We start from the raw sequence: 23,536 nt of genomic DNA on the forward strand, positions 1-23,536 counted from the left end.
GCATGGGTACGCAATTACTCGAAACTGAACCGCTGGAACCGTTTATAGCGGTTATGGGTCCTAAAATGTTAGACACATTAAAAGTGGGTCTTCAATAACCGAATAGTAAAAAACCGATGGGTACCCGAACTGAAATCAGAACCGGTTATTATGATTTTGATATATAAAGTTTAGTATTATATATATTACACTAAATAAAAGCAAACTAAAACATTATGATATATAGTTTTTGTTTGTTAGGTGTAAAAGTATACTAAATATATATAGCATAATAGTTAATGTGTGTTATTAAATGCATGTTTTATAATATTATATTAAACACATGTATTATAAATGTTAATAATAATGTCAACGTCTACACGTATACTATGAATTAGCTAATACACTATATATATTAACTAATACGCTTGTACGTAGGGCCTACTCAAGGTTAGATGAGGCCTTTTGTTCTTAAACCTTCCGGAACTAGTATAGCATGTATAGCTCACATTAAAATTGCTAAAAGTATTGAAAGCCAACCAATGATAGATTGAGAAGTAGATACCTATAAAAGAAATATATATTTATTGAACTAATCTAGATTTATATTACAATGTAAACAAAATTTACAAAGGATTATGAAAAATGCCAGCAAGTTAAAATTCCTAATGACAAAGAAACTTGAAAAAGTCATTGCTATATCTAGTAAAAACCACAGTTTAAAGATGATGATAAACTAAACGAGCGAGAGAGTAAAGTATTAGATGAGAGATGTGCAGTGGAAGTGAGGAACTGCAGATTGGAGAGATCGAGAAGAAAGTGGGATTCCTTTATTAAGGTGAGAGGATGAGCAATCAGTTTCTTTTTAAAAGAAGAGTTTTAGTTCAATGAGGTCACTCTCATCACTAAATACTATGATCTGGAGTTCTGGATTCACTTGCAATTTTTGTGTGGAGGACTACCGAATTGTGCCACCTAAACCTTACTAACTTCTCTCCAAAAATCAGTGCGTGCGTTCAACTCAATGGAAAGAGTTTAGTCTTAATACTTAAAGGCCCCTTCCACAACCATTATTTTGTAGTAGTAACACAAAAAACAATTGAAATAAAAGAAAACCGTAAGGAGAAATATGTTATATTGAGTGAGGCCTTAGGTAGCCGCCTAACTCGCTTAATGAACGAGCCGGCACTACGTGTACGTGCTTGATATATTACATGTGTATATACAGGCTGGATAATAAATACATGCAATGCTAACTAACGATATAATTGTGATACATGTATTTATTATATATATGACGCATGTACGTATAGTATAATGTACATATGTTCGTAAAATACACGTGTACATACAATTTATTATATATACTTAAAGTTTTTAGAAAACTTTGAAAAACTATTGAATTTAGAACCATTATTTCCTTTGAGAGGACAAAAATATCGATGACAATTATTATTATTGCACTAAAAACCAACTTTAATATCGATTGCATAAGTAAAAAAGTAATTTTAGCAATAATAATGTATAACCCGGAAAGGAACCGAAACCTGAATCGGAACCAACTTAATTAATGGGTATGGATTTGAGTTTTCTAAATATAAGAAAAAAACTGAAAGACCCGAACCCAATAGGAACCGTTAAAAATTAGAACTAAAATCGAAACAGTTAACAGTAGGCATGGAAAGAGGTAGGACGAAATTACAAATATAAAGGGGTGTTTGGATTCTATTTATTTATTGTAAAAAAGTGTTTATTAGTCAGAAAAACATTTTTTTAGAAAAAATAAATGTGTTTGGTCTCTTTTTTTTTAAAATTGTTTTTCATTCAAAAAACATCTATTGGTCTGAAAAAGTCGTTTTATGATAATTAGGTAAAACTTGTTTTTTAAGACAAAAAACTGTTTTTTCTTCTCTCTCTCACATCTGCGCCCCAAACGCAAAAGTGACGGCCCAGTTATTTTCTCCACATAAAACTCTCTATTTTTTTTTATTAGATCTCAATCTCTGTCTCTCTTCTCAATCTCTCAGTTGAATAACATCTCTCACTCTCACTGGAATATCATCTCTCTTCTTGATCTCTCACAGAAGAATAAGTGGGTGCTGCTAGTGAACTTAAACTAACTTATGATAATGTTTTGATTACAAGTTACTGGAAGAGGTTGGATACGGTGCCAGTGCTACTATTTTCAGAGCGATCTATCTCTCTTCTATAGGTATAACTTGTATTGTTTGTTTTATAGTTATGTGCAATGGGTTTTGTTGAATTATGCAGATTTATTTTGTTCATGAATTTAGCTTGCATTTCTTGTGTTAATGATTGGACAATGGATTACATGGTGATAATTTATGGACATAGAACTTGGGTTCATTTGATTTGGTGTTATGATGAGTATAATGTAATTTTATACATTTTGATCCTTTTCATGTTTATATTCATGGGTTGTTTTAAGATGTATTTAGAGTGTGTTAGGACTTAGGATATGACAAGATTGTGGTGATTCGCTATTATTTGTTTGATTAAATTCTGCGTGTACATTGTATCCCTGTCCCTGCGTCGTCATCTGTTTCTGTATCTGAGCATCATAGGACATAGGGAAAGTGTAGATACATGGCAGAATTAACTTGGGACTGGTCCGTCCGCGACTCCTAGAATGATAGTGAGTGTGGTTTGGTATTCAGGTGTTAGGGTTGATTACCAATTGTTGTTCATTTTTTTAGGATTTATCAAGAAATTCGTTTTTTTTTTTTTTTTATATACTTGAGATGCTTTTGTTGTTGTTGCTATATATAGAAGGGTTCATCTTTACTTGAAAGTTGATCATTAGTTGTTGTCACCATATATAGATTAGTAAAGGCATTAAAGAAGAAGAGATTTATGATGCAATAGAATTGTTTGAAAAATCTCATGCTAGGGAAGCATTTATATCTCTTAAGCCACACCGTCTTTTAAATTGGCTAAGGAGGGAGCTTTCTCGACCAACTATGGTTTAGAGGCTCTCTTAATTATGTTATATATGTTTAGAATGATTGTGACGTTCCATCTTTTTACTATTTAAGTTTAGTCGTGTGTTGAGCTGGAAGAATCTTCCTTTTTTGATGATTTAGATATTATGACGTCTATGTTCTTTTGGGATTTTAGTTGGTTTGAATGTCTTGGGAAAATTCTCTATGTCTGGTGGGTTTTTCAGTTTCTTCTTCCCTTTTTTTTGCTTTATTCATTGATGCTTGTTTGTTTAGTATGGTATATGAAGGTGATGTTAATATCATCATATATGAGACATCCTACAACTTAGATATATGATGCAGTGTGTTTCCTGTCAGTGAAAAAATACACCAACCATTATTATATTGAAGGAAATTAATGACTCCAAATTTTAGCAATAAGAAATTTGAGCACCTACTCTGGGCATAGTTGGTAAATGCTACAGTAGGGCAATTAGGCCTTCAGAGATACCCAACTAGCTGGTGTACATGTTGAGTCATTATCATTAGCGAGGTTCTTAGGTTAGCAGCACTACTGATTAACACGAATAACTCCCCAAAGAAATGAAAAACTGTGCTCACAGAACTCAACCACAAAAGCAGAACTCTTGCCAAGGCAGTACGTAACTGATAACATATCCCCCTTTCAATACCAAGGCAGAACTCTATTACTAAAATCTTTTGTCTCCTTTTTTTTAAATCATGTTTTCTTCCACATCTAATTACTCATTACGTCCTTGTGGATTCTACTTTTAAGCATGTTATAAAGCAAAACTTATCTATTAGATTTCGTTTTAACTTAATTAAGGTTTACTGTTAATATGTTTATACTTGGTTTCTTAACTTGCACATGATACATCATAGCACACCATATATGGACGATGAGATTCATTGGTTGAAAGTGATTACAAGTATGCAGCCTGGGGGATCATTCATGCCTGTATATTGTGTTTACTATCCTCAAATTTCAATTTTTTGATTCTCTATTATTTATTTTGTTTTTTATATCTCAATTTCCTTATGGACTGTTCTCTGAAGCCATGAACTAATAAGTAGTAGTATCAGATGTGGTGTGAAAAGAATATGACCTTGTCGTGATGCTGTATTCTTATGATGACTATATGTTGTATGTTATTGAATAATGATGAGTATTCTTAACAGGTGGGATATTTTTCAATTATTGATTTCGATGATGAGCTAGATGAAATTGAAGAATACCTCATAGAACAGGTGATTGCGTATGCTATTGGTATAATTGGAAGACGCTTTGACAAGCAACCTTGTAATGATTCTATGCTTAGTGGTGGTGCCTATATGAATGAGATTTTAGAAGGGCACAATGATTGATGCTGCAAAATGTTCCGTATGGATAAACCTATTTTTGTGAAGTTTTGCAAGATTCTCAAAGATAAAGAGTTGCTACAAGATTCTTTTACTATTAGTGTACGAGAACAAGTAGGAATGTTTTTATATACTATGGGTTACTGTGCATCAAATCAGATTTGTCAAGAATGATTTCAGCATTTTGGTGAAACAATTAGCCGCCATTTTCACAATGTTCTAAATGCAGTTTTATCTTTATCAGAAGAGTTCATTCACCCTCCTACAACTAATACGCCTCTTGAGATTCAAAACAATGAAAGGTTTTTTCCTTTTTTCAAGGTAATTTATAAACATTGTTTTTAGTTTAAAGTCATGTGTTTTTCATTTGGTATTTTGTATCTGACATAATTGACTATTTGAAAATTATAGGATTGCATTGGGGCTTTGGATGGTACTCACATACTTGCTAATCTTCCACTAAATCAGCAAGCTTTCGTAATAGGAAAAATTAAGTTAGCTTTTGTAATAAGAAAAATGATATCACACAAAATGTTTTGGTGGCTTGTACTTTTGACATGCAAATTTGCTATGTATAGGCCGGTTGGGAAGGCTTCGCAGCTGATTCACGTGTACTAAAATCTGAACTAGAAGACCTAGATGCTAGATTTCCTCACCCACCTGAAGGTATATATGTTTATGTTGATTTCTAATTTATTTCATATGCATTCCACGTTATCATATAATTATTTTTACTTCTAATTTTGTTTTTGAACTAGGCAAGTATTATGTTGTTGATGCTGGGTATGCAAATACAAAAGGGTTTTTGGCTCCTTATTGAGGAATTCGATATTATTTGCAAGATTATAGAGGGAGCAAAAATCCACCAAGAACTAAAGAAGAGTTGTATAACCATAGACATTCATCTCTTAGAAATGTCATCGAGCGTTGTTTTGGAGTTCTTAAATCTCGATTTCTGATACTTAAATTTGCGCCAGCCTATCCATTTGAGTCGCAACGTGATATTGTATTTGCAACGTGATATTATATTAATTACAATATTGGCCGATAAATCTTATATAAGCACACAAATTAAAAACCTTCTGAAACGGACTGTAAAAATTATGAAATTAATACTGCCGTTAGTAGAGACTTCCAGGAACCTACTCACAAAAATCTAGAATTTTCTGATGTCATGAATAATTCCTAAAAATCGTACAAAACAGATATTTAGCGAAAATCATAGCAAAATCATTTATCAACCAAAAACAGTGAATCATATGCCTAAACACATCTACTCAAAAAGTTCTATCTATAGAAATTAGAATCAATTGATTCTAACTTGTAACACAACAGGAAAACGCATTTTAATAAAACAATTTATATAATTACGGGAATTTACCTAGAATTATCAAAATGTGAAATTTAATAACCAATCAACAATTTATAGAGCACAACCATTCAAATATGAAAATGACTACATAGAGATTTTTTAACAACAATGTATAATTCTTTATAACTCTATAAAAAGTAAATTTTTACTCAAGCTATGCAATAACTCAATATTCCTAGTATGTATTTAATCAAATTAATAATGTTTGATCACAAAATACTAATAAATAAATTAACACTCTACTAATATAAATCATATGATAATCAACCCATTAAAATTTTAAAATAAATAAGGCTTAGCCTCATCACTTTGAATTGAATGCTAGTAAAAAATATACCAATAAAGCTTCATTTTCTCCAATCTTTTTTCTTCTTCTTCCCTTTCTTTCTTTTAATAAAAAATATTATTATTTTTAATGGAGGTTAGGGTTTTGTTTTTGAATAAAATGATTTTTACAGAGGAAATTCACAGGTTTTCTTTATTCAATGTTTTAAGTTTGTTTAACTTAACTTTTGGTCATAACGTGGGTCTAAAAACACCCAAGGTCCATACCTATATGAATGGGTACATTTTGATAGTGTTTTCAAGTCCAAAATGATTATCAAATACTTATAAAAGTTCTAAGAACATATTCAAATAATATACTTCATAAAATCAACAACAATAAGAATATCAATGTTCCACTGTAGAAAAAAAAAAAAAAAAAAACAAAATTTGTAACATGCTAGAATTCAAAATAATTAGTTTCAATTTGAATTATATTATTTACGTTGCTTAAAAATTGGGGTTGTTATAATATACACACCTTAAAGGAATCTCATCCCAAGATTCTAGGAGTGATTGTAGATTAACCAAACAAACATTATGCCAAACAATAGTGCTTCATAGAGTTTAAAGTTAACAAATATAATCTCAACGACTAAGCCTTATATAATAATTTAAAACATGTCAGTAAGATTAATTAAACACATTATTTACAACTTGCATCTAAAATTCATGATAAACATATATAAGAAATGAAATACAGGTGTATACCCAAATATACACACCTTAAAAGGAATACACATATACGACCTTAAAAGGAATACACGTATACAATATTGTATAACCTTACATGTAGACATATGTAAATTAAAACCACATAATGAGAAACACCACTTTATACAAAAATGCAAAAGACCAAAATCCAAAACGAGAACAAAACAAACTTGAAAACAACAAGGAAACTTAACCCCACAAAGAAACACTCCTACTACCCATTACTACAATTCGAAGATCACCTTCTCATTCTAAGGCTGCTAACCTTTGCTCGATTATATATTATACTAGGTATTGCCCGTGTCTTCGACACGGATGGCATTACCAAGTTTCTCTACACTATATATACCTCATCCTGTATATTAGAATCACCTCCCAGCTGAAATATTTATGCAAAGAGAAGAACCGGTGTAGACAAATTTCCCAGCTGAAATATGATATTTAGACATTATTTTATAATTTGTTTGGGGGATAAAGGTTGAAAAAAGAAGAACCGGTGTAGGCAAATTTGTTTCTATACGAACTGTGAAATGATATATATACCAGCAATTCCAATCATTTGGACACATTAACACGCATGATTAGAAAGTGTTATTATCAATTATATCAAACTTAAATCAGAGGAAAGAACATATGTTATTCTCAACGTAACAAATCTATTCCAAAGATGTAAGAGTGACTGAATGAGGCTACATCCAAGATTCCACTCCCTTAAAACAATTAGGCGAGTACGTAGTCATTATAAGCTGAGTATATAACTTTGATACAAATTTAGCCTAAAGTTATAACAAAAAGTCGTCCTTACGAAAAGCAAACAACAAAAGATGTTTCATGATATATATGTAAAAGTGTAATACTCCAGCTGACAATGTCTTTCTATCTCCCTCCCCCTCAATTATAACTCCAGGGAAGCTATAGGCAGTGACTAAGTTTGAACACACTATTTCATACCACCTGTTCTTCAACACTGGTAGAGTTTCAAATTGCAAACTTTGGTTTACACATTCTTCTGCCAAAGAAAAGATATTTCATTCCATTCAATCAGTTGACACCACTGGAAAAGGAATGAAGAAAAACCTTTAACACTTCAATCGGTTGTTCGCCATGAGTTTAAAGGACTGGTGGTACCTTACAAATGTCAGCAATGATAGATTATTGAACAAACAATATCAATTGAGTGTCTAAATAAAGGATTGACCCTATGAGAAATTACACCTGACTATCGCAATAAAAAAATTCAATTAAAGTATGATCGGGCTTTTCAAATTATGAAAGGAAAAATAAAATTCATATTCGCTGAACCAAGTAAAATAAGTTGTTTAAAATTTTGAATTGAATATGTAATTAAAATGGGTAAGCAAATTTAAAAGAAACATTTAGTGAAATTGATGGTAATACCGTGTTAGTGTGTACTTGAAAGGAGATCATCCACTTGATAAAGGTTTATTCACAATGAAAGACAAAGTAACTAATTTAGAATATGAACTATAGAGAAAAGCATACCCTTGCTTGTGTTAAAATGAGCTGACCTTTTCATGAGAACAAAAAACATAAAGTTTTCATCATTTGAACCTAAACTACCAGTTCATTTAGAAGCAACCTTTTCAGTGATAAGACACCAATAACCACAAATTGTTTAGTACAAAGTACAAAACACAAACTACAAAATTATGAAAGATCATAGCAATCTTATAACCAAAATTGAAATTAAAATCCTATATTATAAAACAAATCTGGCATTTACATACCACATAATGAGGAACATGAGCAAGCATAAGTTGTTGACCAGATAGCCAGTCAGACTATTGTCGTTGCCATGACAACAGGTTGTAATAAAAATATCACTTTAAACGAACTTTAAAGTAAAGATTGAGTAGTCCACAAAATTATTAGTGTAATGGTGCATGAAACCAAGCAAGAGACATGTACCTTCACTTGCAAATTGGAGATAAGAAGTTGAGCATAAAGTCCCACAAATTTCTAGCAAGTTAAATCAGAAAAATAAGAAACAAAAAAATTTGAGGGAATAAGGATACCTGATGCTGCTGTGGTGGTGGATGAAGTGAATTCTTCGTGTCAATTAGTGAGGGGTTTTAAGGGAGGAAAACTCCTAGTCATTACATGTGTATCCCAAGTTTATTGGAAATCATCCTTTGCTCCGAATCCCCTTCCAAAAATAAAGCTCTCACACCAAAAAAAACATATAGAAATTTAGAGAGCATGATAGAAACATATAGATTACATGATAACAAACGTGAAGAGAGTAAAGATCAAAGTTGACCAAAAATTTTCTTTCCAAGTAGTAGTATAGACACGTATGAGACGAAACTCTGAAAAGAATAGTCGCAAAAAGCACATGTCCATATGTTCATCTCTCATTTTGAATGAATTTAGCCACTCCAATATAATTGTCATAACAAAACTATAAATGAACTCGTACTCAGTTGTAAAAGAAAAGTAATGAATGAGCTAGCATCTTGAATAACTACTTACAATTTGATTTTATATCGGTACTTATTATAGTTTCATAATCAAACAGTAAAAATCATGTGATCAAAAATCAAATGTGATCAATGAATAAAATGTGAACCTTTTCCCCCTTTTTCTTTGATTCACCATTACACATCATAACTTTGAAAATTCATATAAGTTGTTCATAAAGAAATCTAACAACAAAATTGAAAAACAAAAATTTTGTTCAAAAGAGAAATAAAAGTTTTTCACCCCCCTTTTCTTCCATGCCATTTGAACTATTTTATTATAGTTTTTTTAACTTTTTTAATGAGCTAAATGGATGTACAACTCAACAAAATAAAAAGTGAATGAAGTAAATTCCAAACAAAATGAAGAAGCACACATGGATTTTCAATTCCAAACAATTCCAAACTTATATGAAGAACCCACAAAGTTGAATCCCGAATTGACTGTTGGAGGTTGAGGATTTACTTATTTTTCTATTATTATTTTTTCTATTTGCGAATATATTAAGGATAGCATTGGAAGATCAGTACTGTAGTTGGTATGTCAGAAGGCCGGTTCAATAAGTGATGCTGATCATCATCTTCCCTATCTCTAATCTCTATAACTTATGGAAGAAGCGACACAAATCAGAATAATGTAGGTTTGTAGGAACGCGTCTAATTACTCCATAAATCAGAATAATGTACGTAGGCTTGCACGAACGCGTCTAATTACTCAATCTTGCAATTGAGTGAGATACTACAACCAATAGACTACCCCAAGTTTGATGATAGTTAGTGCCTACACCAATAGAGTACGCCATCAATATATTCTATTATAAACTTTAGATGACAAACATTGCTAGAATACACCAATTGTTCCATAATCTATGTTAAGTAATAACAAGTAATCAACCCTGAAGTAAATAAACTGCCATAGAGCAACCAATACTTGGAATTAAGCACTTAACCATTCCCATTAATGAGGTCCTCTTTCATTTTTTGAATTTCTAAGAAGATTAACCTGCATTAAATAGCTTCAGAAGGTCCTCTTCCACATTTTACATCCTACTACTTACAATTCCATCTACGTTTAGCTCATGTGTAATGTCTCAAGTTTACTCAATAAGAAAATGAGAAATTGCCAAAAGAAGCTGCCATGGTTTACATTACTTCCGATTTTAGAATTTTCATCTACGTTTGAACTTACAGCTAATATCTCCAGTTCGCACAATAACCAAATGAGTAGCCTTTGGAAAAAAGTCAGAACAATAATATTTGAAGAAATTTGTATTGACATGGGATTAATGAAACATTCATAACAATTTGATGCAAAATCAATAAACTAATTGAGAGATGCAAACCATAAATTATATACAATGGTAGAAGCCAAAGCGAAAACTAATTTTATCATGTATAATCACCTTTTTGAGAGTTGACGCCAGAAATCTGGAGCGAGAGTTTAGTGAGTTGAGAGAGAGGGGTTGACGCCAGAAATCACCTTTTATCATGGTAGTCAAAGTTGATTTTTTTAGAATGCCAAATGAAAAGAGGGGTTACGGTATTGAAGAGGCTATGAGAAAGAATTAAGTGTAAGAGCAAGTAACCCCATTTGTTTCTTTGAGAGGTTGCAAGATGGGAATGAATGAGGGGCGTTTTAAAGCCTAGCCCACGTCCATAAATCTGATTAAATTGGTATATTTAGTATAGCTAAATAGGAAATATGACATCCAACCTATTATAACTTAACATAGAAAATGGCATCCAATGTATAGTTTAAAACTTTAAATGTGTCATAATTTAATCCAATAAACCGTTTTGCCAAATATGGAAGATGGCAAAAATATGTATAAATGTGTATTAACTTAATGATTAAAGCTAAAAAGAGATCAACGCAAATCTCCACGCACATCTAACTCAGATCCCAAGACAATCCTGACCACTATTTGTCTTGCCATTTTGTTTTATTATAATAATTGGCTTATGTGGTGTTTCTTATGTTGTTTTTGGCATTAATCTCGGTACACCCTAGTAATTTCAAAATATGGCTTATGTGGAAATTTTTAGACATTTTATTTTGAATTGGAGCTACACGCTGGATGACATTTATGCGCGCATACTTCCCTAACATTGTTTATTTTGTGGATGCCAGTATGTCGTAACAAATGCATTTCTCGAAATGGTGTAGATCTTGCTTTATTTATAAAACCCAATTTGAAGTCATGAATTGAAAGCAATTTCATCCACTATACTCTCACCAATGGATACTTGTTCATAGTGGTGATCACACTCTACTGGTGCAACAATTTCTATTCAAATGGCAAAATTTAACTGTAAAGGTACATAATTTGTGTGTTTGTATTTTTTTTTTTTTTTTTATTGTGGTGAAAAAATCCTAATACATAATTTGTGTGTTGGTATTTTTTTTTTAATGCGGTGAAAAAATCCCAACACTCGAACCTTTGTGTTTGGCAATATCTAATGCCTTCTCATAGTTCACACAACCCCTTTGGTTACTTTTGGCAACACATACCACTCCTTGCCAAACATTCCAGCAAAGAAAAAATCAATTGCAAAATAAAAATGGAAAATAAACATTTCATTGCAAGTCTTGATGCATCCAGAGACTTTTGTCTAGCCTTCTTGTTAAGTGTTAAAAAAAGTCCTTAATGTTTTTTGTTATTCAACTATACAACTTACCTACTTCCATCACCAATCCATAATTTCCCACAACCACCAGTCCATGTGAATTCCAAATATACCAATTAAACCATGTAACTAACAACTACATTAGGAAAATCCAAAATGAACAATTGAGATGGTAGTATGGCAATAAGTTCTACTAATCTGGCATCTATGTATGACAAATCAATAAAAAATTGAATGAAACACAGTGTGTGGACCCTAATTATCTGAGTGTATCTCAAACAATGCAACTGCGAGACTAATTGGGGGTATGATAAGTTGATTAATATATAAAACATGTTATTAGCGGGAAAAAAAATATTAATAATAATTGATTTTGGATATTCTGAATATCCAAAATCGTTGAGCATATGCTATTGAGTTTTAAATTGAAATGGTAACGTCATAATTTTTTAAACAAAAACAAAACAAACAATAACATCCTTGTTACAAGGTGTATATATATATATATATGCCAATATCTTCTACACATTTCAGATTCGTATACATATATACCAAAATGAAAACTCAAACAGATGCCACAAAGCTACCACATCCATAGTACTGCTAATGAGTGTTTACATGAATACAATCGAACGTAGTGTATAAGTAACAATGATTACAGCAAAGCTTAAAGAGTAATTAGAGCGAAACAATACATTTCGAGTTAGTTTTTTGCGGAGTATCCACTAATGTCGAATAACCATGACTCTTCAGTCATCCTCACTCAAACATTTTACTACTTCAGTTATTAGCATTTGCCATGCTTCGACTATCTTATCTTTTACATATTTCAATTGGATAGTCTCTAATTCTGCATTATTCCCACTTCAATGGCTTGTACATAGTTGCTTTATAGAGCTAAGGGAGCCAGTGTATGTTACGAATTTTCCTGATCACTTCCCTGTTGCAGTTGTTTAAGTTAATATGTACTCTAGTCTTCATGCATCTTTATGTTTCGGTTCTACCAAATATAACTACCATATTGCAGTGTTCCATAGAATATGCACTCTTTCCTTACCAAATATTTATTGCCTCTTTAAATTGTGAAAGATGGAGCTGACCTTAAATTTTTCTAAAATCCATGCCATACATAGTTCGTTTGCAGTGTCACGCTCCCATATAACAAATGATCAAGACATTCTTCTTTCTAACAAACCAAGCAACACTCAGCTGCAAGTCTGATGCCCTTTCTCTATCTAATGGTGGCAGTGGCAGTGGCAGTAGCAGTAGCAGTACAGTAACCACATAATTTCAAAGCAAATAAAATTAAGACAAATATGCCTTCATGTACCCATATATAGTTGGCTTCCACTCGCACACGTATTCAAAGAAAATATATAGCCATTAAAAAAAATCAAGTAGCCCAAGCAATTACATCAAAGTAGTAGGTTGTAGGTATGCCCTGTATTAAGCAATAATGATTAGAAGTATTACAACAATATGCTCATGTAACATAAGCACTTAAAACACATACTGTTACCATTGAATTGTGCATAAGCAATTTGGAAGACGATATAGGGGGCCAATCAAGAGCCATGCATGACATATATTACAATTGAAATGAGTTATAAAAATCATTAATTCACCTGGTGCTCTAAAGTTCAGTGGCATCGCCAGACTTCTAATTAATTGTACACCCGGTGCTTTGAGAAATTCATATCCACCAAGGTTTGACATGTACAAATGGGGTGGTTGTATGACGCAAATGACTCAGTTTTGGGTATAAACCCCTAAATAAAGTTGGAATTGAATACAGTCTAGACAAATGAATACAAACACCTTGTCACAACTTCAAATAGGGCATGAAACAAACTCATAAATTGTTGCACCGAAACTAAGCATAAGAAAATTGAAGAGAAAAAAAAAATGACAACTAACCAAAAATAAGATTAAAAAAGATGCTTGAAAGAGCAAACCTAAGGGGCACTTTTGACCTCTAAATATTGAGCTTTACCTACATCCTAATTTTTTCAAACAACTGTTAAGGAAAGGGCTAACCCATTGCCATGCATGTTTTCCAAACTATGAAAAGAAATATGTGGATGTGTTCTCAAATTACGGGTACGACACAAAAATTCAAAATGGTCTATGTGAGTATATAACCTAGATGGATGAAGAAACAAATGAAGTTCAAAGGATTAATTAAGTAATAATACAAAAGACCCCAATCTTTGCCTTCCATTACAACCCCACGAAACCATCGCACGATTAATGGAAATTAAACCTTCGTTCAAGTTGCATGCATGGGTAATATATGTATTATTTATCCAACCAAGTTAGTGTTCAATACCTAAAACATGTTACTATAGCAAGAATAGTATACACAGAGCATCTTTCGCAATTCAATTGCGAAATTGATACCATACCCACTCCCAATAAAATTCAACTACCATTTGTTGTTCCGTGATGACTACAAAATTTAAAAGAATAGAAACCCAAATTTAAGAACATAATTAGTACGAAGAACATTGTTTTTTGCATTTAAATCGAGTAACTTAGAATCACTCGCTTAAAAGGAGTAAAATCAAATTGTACTGCTTGAATGGGGAAATAACCTAGATGCTTATTACCTCTCCATATACTAAACATCCTCCAAGCTTTATTGAACCTGCAAATCATTTGGCAAGAGTAATAGCAGAGAATCATCAAAGAAATGAAGCAGACTTTAGGGATATAAAGCAACAAATTGCATATTTTGAAAACTAAAATTACATCCCTAACGGTGGAGGTCCATAACTTGGTTGAGAATTAGGATACCGGCTAAAAAGCAATGAAAAAAGAAATAAATAAATAAAAACAAAAAACAATAATAGGACATAAACTTTGTGTGTGAGGAAGTTAAGGAATGCATTCCGCATGATAAGTCGTGATCTACTAAATTAGTAGCACCATGGCCTCACACTGTCCCCAAAAGGCATCCATGTTGCAAAGTAAAGTGGTAAAAGTAAATGTGTTAATCAGATAATAGGGAAGCAATAACAAAAAGGTTTTTAGTAAGCATAGTAGCTGCAACACATTCCTGTAATTTGGAGAGAAGACACTTTCTTGAGAAGGAATTGGCATATAGTATGACATAGCTTGCATTTTGGGTAAAATCTATATAGAATGGACATGCCACCCACCACCTTATTCTAACATGCAAAAATAGAACGATACCTGAATATACTAAAGTCAAAACACACTTACCTCATCTGTGCAACTTTGGCAGCTTGAACTTTAGCAAGTGCATCTTCAATAACAACACACTGGAAAATAATTATGTAGATTAGTAAATTGACATTGTTAGAAGTGTAAGGCTAAACTATAACAGCCAGAACATATCATTGGAGTTTGAAATTTCATACTAAAAAATGTGATTCTTAAAGTCGAGTAATCACTTTCTTCCTACAAAAAACTGAAGCAATAACTGCTTATTAAAAATAGTCAGTATACATGTTACATGGGTATAGCACATGGTTTTTCCAGTTTAAAAATAGGTATCAAACATAGGTAAGGCTTCCAACTTAAAGACCGATGGGAAATGGCTCTTTTCTTAGAAAACAAAAGCTGGTTGTTGAATCCATAAGCGAATGGTTGCGGTGCGCATTAGAAGTTAAAACTATTTGTGGTGTAACCAATTCAAGCTGGATTAAGGTATTGATAGCGTTGTACATATTGGTTAAATGCACCAAAAAAAAAAATAAACATGGAAAATGTTGGAGGTTCCAGAGTTCAGTCGACTCAAGCATCCTACAATCATGTATTTACTATCTTGCTTCAAGGAAAAGAAAAAAGCTACGCTGAAAAGTATGTTGCAACACACCGAACCAATGAAATACACGTAGCAGCATGCAATGCCTTTTGCTCTTGGTAATCATAGGTTGCTCAATCATAGCCAAAGAAAAGATCTAATCATTCAATGAAACAAAGGAAAAATATAAGACCTTAACTAACATTCAATCTTTCACCACGTCTGTATCTATCAAGGTTGTAAAAGCACAATAAATCAAGATTTAAACTTTAACTTGTGTAGAACACTTGCAAATTGAGTAAGTACGTGTCTAATGTGATATAGAGTTAGCTCTAATAGAGATATTGCTAAATTGATTAAGATGCTCTTTGAGTTTGTAACCAATGCCACCTGTCCTAAAATGTTTTGTGAATGTGTTCAAGCTAATAATTGTCAAAACTATGAACATTCACTATATGATTTGAGTGGTAGATCTAAAACTGTTAAAAGGTCATCAAGAATTTAAATAAAACTACACCAAAAGAATTATAATTAATCAAACTTGATAGTACAAGAAATTACCTTGTGAGAAACTTAACCATTTTAGCTTCATAAGGAATGGTTAGTTGAAATAAATTGGATGCATATACCATTGAACCTTCTATTGCTAAGAAGAGATAGTGTTCTTCCCAGTTCACCCAAAACACTTTTCCAAGTCCCCAAGAGGAGTTTTTTCAGCTCAATGAGTAGTGTTCTTATATCTTCGATTTCTTTTATGTATAACACATTTAAAACAATTAGGATAGTTTAAGTGCGATCAATATGCATGTTGGCGTGTCAGCAGTGTCATAAACGTGTAGACTGCAAGAGTAAAATTAAACAAAACAATTGACATTGTTAGTGCATGTCACTGACACAATTGAAATTAAAGAGCAAGGTGTCTTTCTACCAAACTTATGACATGAATACATATTTTCGAGATTAAAATTGAAACACTACTCATGCCTATCAATATGTTCATATGCAGGTACGCCAAAAACAAAAACTGCTCACTAAAGCAACAATTACCATAATACATGCTTATATGAGCATACTGACCAAAAGACAAAATCGTTTCGCTAATCTCTATTCGGTAAGGCACCTCAACGTGAAAATCTTTGAAATTTGGAATTATCCAACGATAACCATAACTTAATCTAAACATAAGAAAGTGTCCCATTAAGAAAAAGAGAAAAATGAGGGGCAACTACAAGGGAAGGGATGGATTCCATAGCAAAACTTAAGTACTCAATCTTAAACACTTTTTGGTAGCTTGATTATAAAATCAAAACCCAGAAAAGAAAATTTAACCATTAAAAAAATAAAATAAAATAAAAAAATGCATGTATGACTATATAAACACAATCAACCACAAAATTGATATCTAGCATGTTTGTAAAAGCGCTACCAAGGCCAGATTCAAATATTAACTTGCATAATAGAATTGCGTCAGTGTCGCATTGCATATCAGTGTAACACAATTGCATTAAAGTTAGACCATTATTGTTGCACTACTATTATCAAGGGAAGTTGCAGGGATACGATGATTAGGATTACCTTCTCTCCAATGAAGAGTTTACAGATGTATAAGTTTAACAAAGAGTAGTCGTACTGAAGGTGGTGAATCATATCAAAGAAGAAGCTCACATGCCTTGAGAAAAAGCCTTTAATGAACTGACATGCCTTAAACGATTTTACCCAACTGCCATTGGTATGAGAGTTAGAGAATCCATTTAGACACCAGTAGCAAATTATATCAGTTCATCACCTCAGTGACAATTTGGTCACATCAAATGCAACTCAAACCAATCTTCTTCAAGTGGTAATACTCTAGACTTCTAGAGATAAAAGGATACCAATATTTTTCCACCTTCACAACTCTTGGCCAGTCCACACTCGACGTAAATATTAAATCCCACATAGGCCCAAATCACATGCGTTGTTTGCAAGTAGATTGCATACTAAAACAGTAAAATCAAGTATTTTTTGTAAATATTGCAAAGAAAATTTGGAGCACCATTATACCAGATTCAAGCGTCATAGCAAGCATATGCCATTGTAAAACTATATATGAGGCTAAAAAGAAAAAGGCCTAATAGCATATGCACCAGTATGGCAACATGGTACTAGTCCAAGACCGGCACAAAACATGTATATTCTATTCCAATGTAAAAATGTAACAATTAAAGGAAAAAAATAACTGGAAAATCTAGAAATGGCATGCATACTTCGAGGTTTATTAGTTGTGGATATGTCGAGGTTAATTGCGGCTCGCTGGAAATGGAACGCAGGACACATCACGTCTTTGCATGAAATCTATGACAAAAGAGACACATTTAGAATCAAACAATAATTCATACAAATTGTAACATGAAAGGTTGACAGCAAACTAAACCTCGAATATTATATCACGTAGAGGAATCATAACAAACTCAAACTCAGGTTCTAGCAATTGGAAATTTATGATTGTACATCAGTGAATCATATGAGTGATGTAAATATGAAACTAAAGCATATGCAAATAAGAGTGATGTACCAAATCAAAGAATTGGTTTAAACCATGTTTCCTGATAAAGTGAATAGGCACTACCAAAATACATCAAAAGTTAAGGAGGGTTTTAGAAATGAAATAGTATGACAAATTGAGTACGCCAAAAAAAAAATAATAATCACAAAAATGAAGACAGAAACAATGTTTAAAAAACAAATTCAAAAGTTGTACCTTCTGGGGATGGCTACAGCAAGAAGCTTTGTGCAAAGTGTTAGGGAGAGAGATTGTCGAGCCGGCTAGAGTGAGAGTGCCAATTTCTACCCGTGGAGAGTTGGGGTTTTAATTGAATGTATTAAACTCTTAATTAGTATCGGAGTAATGGAAGGAAACAATCACTGGTGCTCTAGCTCTCTTTCATAAGTATGGGAGAGGGAGTAATGGTTGTACTAATGTGTCTTCCATAATCCAATTAATTTTTCGGTGAAGGAAATGGAAACGGGTAGATTCAATGAGTCGTGGGTTATTTTAGGAAATAGATGAAAAAAAAGGAAAAGTTTAATCACAAAACTTATGCCCTCACGTAATAAGCTGGGTTATTGATCGAGCTGTTCAGGCCCTAATAGGGGTGCAAACGGATAGGTTCAGATGTATTCGAATCTGAATCCGAATCCAAATCCGACGGATATTAAAAAATTATCCGAATCCAATTTCGGATATCCGAATTGATATCGGATAATATCCGATCCGAAAATTAATATTAATTAAAATTTTATTTGTTTTGAATAATTCATTTTACCATTATAAAAACTATTATATATATATATATATATATATATATATATTTGTCATTTATTAGTATTATTTTGTTATTATAGTTTTATATTATTAGTTTGTGATTTTATATAATATTTTATACAATAATAAATAAATAAATAATATATAATAACTATTAATTTTTTAAATTGGATAGGATATTTTCGGATGCGGATATGGCAGTATCCGAAACCAGTTCGGACATAAAAAATTATCCGAATCCGAATCCGATATCCGAAATTTTTGGATAATATCTAATTTTTCGAATACGAATTCGAATCAGATTCAAATATTTGGATATCCACTTGCACCCCTAGGCCCTAAGCCCACGTCAAACTCACACGGATGCAAGGGAATGTCTAGAAATTCATTTATATTCAACTTATAATTTTAATTATTTATCCAAAAAGAAATAAACCTTAATTAAGTTTTATAAAATGTTGAAAGTTAATCTAATGTAAATGGATGGCTTTGAAACACAACACTTGGAGGATAGCACACATTTAATGCCCTCCATAAAACTTTTTGAAGAATTACAAAACCCTTAATTACAAAAGTAAATTTCATGCACTCAAAAGTGTTTCGAAACAATCTTGGTATTTAATGGAGGATTAATAATGCAAATTAATTGATGGAGTAACTAATGGAATAGAAGCGATCATTGGTAGGTTAATACACAAGGTATTTATGAAACTCCCTGACTGCAGCTTCTAGAATGCAAATGTAAGATAATGCACTTATCTTTAATTGCTTCAGCCTCATTCCCATACTCTTTGAAGCTATACTCAACTGACTTGATGGCAGACGACACCTTCCCTCCACTGTAGCATTTACTACATAGATTGAAGTGAGATTGGGTTTCCTTGAAGCAGGACCCGGTAATAGGGTAGTGGCACACAGAGCAAGAAAAGTTGAAGTAAGGGATTCTGTCTCCATTTTAAGATTCACCAGGGTGTTCATGATCCCAAATCCACACTCCGGATTATCAAACATCTCCAAGAACTTGGAAAAAGAAATTATTGAAACATCAACTTCTCCATAAAATTCCGACATTCTATTGGTAGACTAAGAAGGAAGGTAAACTGCTCTAAGCAATTCGAGAGATCTCATGGCATCTACTTTCTTAACCACTGAACTACCTTCACCAACATATCACCACAGGAGAGCATAAAAAACTGTCCACTTGCGCTGCTCAGGGGGACCACTGCAAATGGGAGCAAGAAGAGCACATAACATGCCCAAGTCCACCTCACTTGATTCCAAACTATTCAATACATTTAGAATTCTCTTGTTAATAGCTTTTACGGCCCCTTGGAACGTTTCAGGCTTCAAAAAATGAAGCAGATTGCGGAGGATTGCCTCCAGTGCAGACTCCCGGACATATTTCTCAAGGCCAACAGTGCAAGCGTAGGAAACTGGAACCTTTAGTTCGCTTAATTCCTTCATCAAAAAATCTACATGGCAGAAACCCAATCTGGTGAGCCTATGATCTCAAGGGCATTGGCCAAGTCTTTCCTACTTGTAGTCTCTTCATTCCCCCTCTTAAAATTTGATGGATCCACAATAACAAAATCCTTCCCTTTGGCAGGCTTCTTCTACATTTGCTTCATATGAGCAATTGCATCATGCAACTCAACCCTGTTAGTCAGCTTAAAAGCCTCTTTCAAGGCTTTTTTCGCTCCCTTCACCTCATTAGCCCCTAACAAAGCTACAGCTTTGTTAAGCAGTGCCCGCCAATGATTCGGCAAAACAGCTAGAACCCTGGTATACATCACGGAAGCTCTTTGATACCTCCCCATATCTATATAAAGTCCACCCAAATTGTACAATGCGTCAATATGCCCAGGCTTCAAATCAATTGCCTTCTAAACCTCCTGAATGGCTCTTTCATCTTCTCCGACTGCATGCAAAGTCGACTCTAGACCATAGTGTGCATCGACATAATCTGACTTCAAGAAAATAGCCTATTCCAAAGGCTTTTCAGCTGCCTTATACTCCCCTACTCCAAAAAGCACACTACCTAAAACCTTCATAGCCCTGAAATGAGTTGGGCAAAGAGCTACAGCCTCTCTATAATGTTCACAAACACTTAAAGACATACCTTCCCCTTCTAGCGAAATCTCGAGATTAACATGAATTTGAGGAAGAAGGTAAGATGAGTGATTACCACCGCTTTGTGCTGCTTCTAAAGCTAACAAAAATTCCTCCTTTCCTTCTCCACACTTCCCCAGAATATACAAACAATTCCCACCATGAAAATGAGGTCTAAAGTTCTCCAGTTGAAGCTTGCAAGACCTCTTGAAACTCACTAAAGCATCTTTAAACAAATGGTGCTCATATATGATTGTTCAAATGTCAATTAAATGTTTTATTTTGTCCATGTAGAATCACATGATTGTCCCTCGCTTCCTACCTTGGTAACCCAATTCTGAACAATATTAAATATGTTGCCAGACTAAGATACAGAATAGGACTTTGCGTACTTGAAATCGTACACATAGTAACTTAGTAACATGTCAAATTCTCTGTCCTAAAAAAAAAGGAAATTGGATATTCGACAGATGAAAGAAAGGATGGTAGAAATAAAAATAAATTACTAAACGAACATGTCAAAGTTCTAGGACAAAAAGAAAAACAGAATTAGAGTAGTGCTTCTAGGTTTATAACATTTGTCATACCAAATGTCTGATTCACACACCTTACATCTATGAACCACTAAAGAAAAAAAATTGAAGAAGAAACCGTGAAAATAACAAACTCATTGATAGGTCGCATATTCCTTATTAATTGTATGTAATGGAAATGTAAGTGACCTTATAACAATGTAAGTAACCTGAAGCAAATCCGGCAGCAATTGTCAATGTGTAGCAACCTGGGGGAGAAAACATTATGAGTATGTGAGGGATTAGAAATGAAATTTGAAATCAGTCAATAAAGAATCCATACCTGGAAGAATTATTGAAGATGGAGCCGCTACAAAAGGGTTAGAAGAAGAAGAAGGAAGTTAGAAGTTGAATAAATTCATCTTAATGGTGAGGGGGAGTTTAGGAGTTACAAAATTAATCAAGGAGAGATGTTTTAATGGTGAAATGGGGAGAGTGAGGAGTTCACATTGAATTGGGGAGCGAAGCCGTTTCTTTCTTTTTTCGTTAAATAATTTATAATGGAATTAGTGTTTTAAATTTTAACATGTATGGAATGGAGGGAGAAGCTTTGGGTTTCAAAACATAACAATGGCGAATATCACTCTAGATAGCTAGTTCATTAATTGGCAAATTCAAAACGATCCCAACAGTTTAGAAGCCCATTCATTTACATTTAGTTCATTAAGTAAATGGTATTGAAAAGGAGTTTCAAAATGCTCTAGCTCGCACATCTGCCCCAATCTAACTCAGATCCCCACGCGATCCCGACCTTTCTTTGTCCTGCCATTGTGTTTTATTATAATAGATTGATGTTATATGATATCTAACTTTAAATCACCTAAACAAGCCTATTATATGGTATATGGGTAGTAAGAGTGTTTATTTGTGGTGTTAAGTTTTCTTGTTGTTTTCAAGTTTGTTTTGTTCTCGTTTTGGATTTTGGTTTATAGATTTTCGTATAAAGTAGTGTTTCTCATTACATGGTTTTAATTTACGTATGTCTACATGTAAGGTTATATAGTATTGTATATGTGTATTCCTTTTAATATACTTGGGTATATACTTATATCACATTTTTTATATTTGTTTATCATGATTTTTTGGTACAAGTTGTAAATTATGCGTTTAATTAATCTTCTTGGCATGTTTTAGATTATTACATAAAGCTTAGTCGTTGAGATTATATATGTTAACTTTAAACTCTATGAAGCATTATTATTTGGCATAATGTTTGTTTTGTTAAACTACATTCACTCCGGGTTATCGAAAAAAAAAAAAAAAAAAGTTAATCTACATTCACTCCTAGAATCTCGGGACGAGATTCCTCCCGAGATTCCTTTAAGGTGTGTATCTTATAACAACCCCAATTTTTAAGCAACGTAAATAATATTATTCAAATTGAAACTAATTATTTTGAATTCTAGCATGTTACAAATTTTGTTATTTTTTTCTACAGTAGAACATTGATATTCTTATTGTTGTTGATTTTATGAAGTATATTATTTAAATTTGTTGTTAGAACTTTTGTAGGTATTTGAGAATCATATTGGGCTTGAAAACATTGTTAAAATGTACCCATTTGTATAGGTATAGACCTTGGGTATTTTTAGACCCATTTGAGGCCCATAGGTTAAGCTAAACAGACATAAAATTTTGAAGTAAACAAACCTGCTAATTTCCTCTGTAAAAATCTTTTTATTCAAAAACAAAACCCTAGCCTCCATTAAAAAAAAAGAATATTTTTGATTGAAAGAAAGAGAAGAGGAATAAGAAAAAGGATTGGAGAAAATGAATCTTTGATATTGTTTTACTATCATTCAATCCAAAGTGAGTGGACTATTTTCTTTTACATATATTCACACCTATTTTTGTTCTTGTGATAATCAATGTTTTATGGGTTGACGAGGTCACAAAGTAATGGTTATAACATGTGGTACACTATGATATTTGTGAGTAGAAATTGATATGGGTAATTAATATT

General features: G+C 32.8%; 2 long non-coding RNA genes and 1 pseudogene across 3 annotated transcripts; 1 reads left to right on the plus strand and 2 right to left on the minus strand.

The window, feature by feature from the left end:
* The first annotated feature begins 2,037 nt into the window (after positions 1–2,037).
* LOC147474423 (uncharacterized) lies at positions 2,038–4,773 on the plus strand. The gene is made up of 3 exons (XR_015207723.1): positions 2,038–2,191; positions 4,546–4,622; positions 4,713–4,773. It is a non-coding gene; the product is annotated as an uncharacterized LOC147474423 (long non-coding RNA).
* A 7,700-nt stretch (positions 4,774–12,473) lies between these two features.
* Positions 12,474–18,617, minus strand: LOC147474424 (uncharacterized). 2 transcript variants are annotated; one of them, XR_015207914.1, is made up of 6 exons: positions 18,329–18,617; positions 17,835–17,922; positions 16,150–16,428; positions 15,045–15,103; positions 14,429–14,466; positions 12,474–13,260 (listed from the first exon to the last, which is right to left on the minus strand). It is a non-coding gene; the product is annotated as an uncharacterized LOC147474424 (long non-coding RNA). The 2 variants fall into 2 exon arrangements; XR_015207913.1 differs by having other exon boundaries at positions 12,474–14,466.
* A 978-nt stretch (positions 18,618–19,595) lies between these two features.
* On the minus strand, positions 19,596–21,249 carry LOC147474425 (putative TPR repeat-containing protein At1g05150 pseudogene; annotated as a pseudogene).
* Positions 21,250–23,536: the final 2,287 nt, after the last annotated feature.

Source organism: Coptis chinensis, chromosome 9 (assembly GCF_015680905.1).
Source record: "Coptis chinensis isolate HL-2020 chromosome 9, ASM1568090v1, whole genome shotgun sequence".
In the NCBI taxonomy this organism is placed as follows: domain Eukaryota; kingdom Viridiplantae; phylum Streptophyta; class Magnoliopsida; order Ranunculales; family Ranunculaceae; genus Coptis; species Coptis chinensis.